The sequence below is a fragment of the Carex rostrata genome, chromosome 24 (genome assembly GCF_964058835.1).
Source record: "Carex rostrata chromosome 24, lpCarRost1.2, whole genome shotgun sequence".
NCBI classification, from domain to species: domain Eukaryota; kingdom Viridiplantae; phylum Streptophyta; class Magnoliopsida; order Poales; family Cyperaceae; genus Carex; species Carex rostrata.
In genome coordinates, this window is record NC_135941.1 from 2442889 (window position 1) to 2446273 (window position 3385).

Below are 3385 nucleotides of genomic sequence, written 5' to 3' on the forward strand. Positions count from 1 at the left end.
AAAAATTCATATTTGCTACAAAAATAATAAACTAATTTAACACATCATGAAACAATCTCAATGCAATTTAATCAGCAACAAAAAAATTAATAAATATCTGCTACATCCTACAAACTTTATGGATAAAGTACAAAATAATAAGAAAATAATATTCGCTACAGACTTCATGAATCTAGTAGAAAATATTAATAACATAATAATAAATAATTTTATTACAATTTTTAAATTGAAAGCAATTTAATGACCAACATTAAATAATAAAACAATCTTGATGCATTTTATATTTTATGATCTGTTGTATAATCCTCCTTTTGAAATAAAAAAAAACTGCATAAAGAGATTGGTTTATTAAATAAAACACGACAAATTATGCAACAAGGAAATGTGTTTATATTTGTTGGTATGTTGCATAACCCTCCATTTTAAATAAAAAATGATGAAGAGTAAATGAGGAGAAGTGAGAGGGAGAGAAAAGGAAAGAGAAAGTGGAGCCCACAGGGGCATTTTGTTAATAATTTATGAAGAGGGGTATTTTGTTTGTTGGTTTAAAAATGAAAGACAATTTGTACATTCTCCCTTAATTTTCAACCTTTGTTTTCTCATGAGAGTACAGAAACTGTCAGCTAATGTGTGTTAGGTTGATGCTAATTAGGTAAAGCCATTTATTGTTAAGTCCTCGGTTTGATCAATGAAATTATAGTGCTGTCTTTTCATTTAATATGCGGACATGAATATGATTTTCCGACTTTGGAGCATTCTATGATTTTTCATATGTTAGTTCATTCTTTAGGTTTATACTAGAAGGTTTTATATTCATGAAAGCAATTATTTTGAAATAAAATAAAGAACAAGAACTAATCTGTCATTTTTTCCCTTGGCAGTCCCTAAATAGACAGCTTTATAAAAATATATATGCATATATAAACGAAGATTTTTATTAATATCCCTGAAACAAATCAAAATTTTAAAAATGCCCCTGTCCCCAATTTTTTTTTAAAAATGCCCTGACCGCCTGGGCCCAGGGCGGCCCAATATTCCCTGTGAGGCGCCACCCTATGGGGCGGCCCATAGCACAAGTGAGGCGCCACACAGCAGGGCGCCTCATGTGTGTGTTGATTTAAACCCCGTTTTCTGCCTCTGTCACTTCTCGATTTGAGAATTTCGCTCGAGGCGAGAAACTGAGTGAATAGGTATGTTTTTTAATTATAATAATTAGTCATTACTGTAGTTATTTTTTACTGTTGTAATTACTGTTGCGTACTGTACATTTACTGTTGCGTACTGTACATTTACTGTTGCCTACTGTACATTTACTGTTGCCTACTGTACATTGTCTGTAGCGTACTGTATGTTTAGGGTAGCAATTTAGTTGTACAAGCACTGTAGCGTACCGTATATTTACTGTAGCAATTGCTGTACACGTACTGTAGCAACATTGTAATTTTTTTTAATTATTTTTCAATTAGTCATTTATTTTTCAATTAGTCATTTATTATTTTACCCATTATTATGTCATGTAATACTTGTAATTTTTTTTTTAAAATGTAGTTTGTTAAAGAAGAGATGTTAGTTGCACTGTATGTCGGCGGCAAGCTAGAAAGGGATGAAGATGGCGTGCATTACACGAAAGAAGTCGCATTTGGCTTCGAGATTAATGAAAATACCACATTTGAGGAACTGAAGGAGCTAATATACGAAAAGACATATGTAAACCCCAACAGGTATGAAATAGAATTGGCTACACGGATTGACAACTCACGTGTAGGGGTAGACCTTACTTTGTTAAGTTTCCAATAACAGATGCCAATTTTTGGAGAGTTGTGTATACTCAATTTGTGGCTTGTGGGGTCCCGGTGATGGACATATATTCGAAGAGGGTTCCCCGGACGAGGGCTGGACCTTCAAGTTCGGCTGGGGCGGGACCTTCAGGTTATGACAATTCGGGTTATGACAACCAGGGGTACCACCAGCACTCCCCTTATGACCACCAGGAGTACCACCAGCAATCCCCTTATGACAACCAGGAATATCACCAGCAGTCCCCTTATGACAGCCAGAGGTACCACAGCCCCGGTTATGACAAACAGGGGTACCACAACTCCCCAGAAAATACTGAAGAGTTGCCACCACCACCCAGACAGACACCCATAATCCCTAGATTTCCAACTATGCCAGAGTCAGGACCGGTACCCGTTAATCGAAATGATATTGATATTGATGTTGATGCTATTGATGCCATACCAGAAAGGGAAATGGAAACGGGGGACGAATACCAAGGGGTTTAGGAAGCTGATGACTTATCAGATGGTGATGCAAATGTACCAGGTTTATCCAGGGCAGAAAAATTCCCGATTACAGGTCGGGGAAGTAAGCATCCGGTCGCCACATTCAACGACACCATAGCTTTCGAAGAGGCAGACATTAGTTTCTTCGGTCCTCGTGTTGAATACAATAAAGAACTTGCCGCAGGGCAAGTTTATACCAACATAGACGAACTTGTAAAGAAAATAAATGAGACTCATGTTCACGGCAACTGGGAATGTATACTACACAAAAGGGACCGAACAAGGTTAGTTGTGCTGTGTAAAACTCACCCGCGCTGCGAGTTCCGCCTTTTTGCAACCCCTGTGGGTTCAGGGGAAGCATGGATGATTAAGAAGTGTGAACCACCTCATACATGCAAGTCTGCGTCCACAAGGACAGACCATGCGTAGCTGACGACATCACTAATTGCCGATGCAATTGAGGAGGACATTAAGTTGGATCCATCGATGAGCATCAAGGCGGTGGCTATGACCGTCAGACACAAATACAAATATGTAATCCCAAAATACAACAGGCTGTGGAGAGGTCGTGAACTTGCTATCTGCAGGATATTCGGTAGTTGGAAGGATTCGTATGGCTATCTGGCACCATTGCTCCAGGCCATGGCAAGTACAAATGTCGGCACCGTATATGAGCGATGGCATGGCCCTTTTTTTGATAAAGACGGAGTACTAATAGAGGGAGCTCAACAATTCAAGGGCATAGCATGGGCTTTCGGTGCTTGTATCCAGGCTGTGCCATACATCAGACCCGTTATCAGCATTGATGCATGCTTCATGTCTGGCCGTTACGAGGGGAGGCTACTGATAGCATGCGCATATGATGCTGAGAACCAGCTGTTGCCTTTGGCGTTTGCAATTGTTCATAAAGAGGACGGCGAGAACTGGGGATTCTTTATGCAGTTTTTAAGAAGACGGGTGATTGGGGAAGGGAAGTTTTTCTGCGTGATATCAGACCAGCACAAAGGAATAAAATATGTTTTTGATCGTGAAGATTACGGTTGGTCAACACGTACTGGCCAGTGTGTGCACAGGTTGTGTATGCAACACGTTGCGGAGAA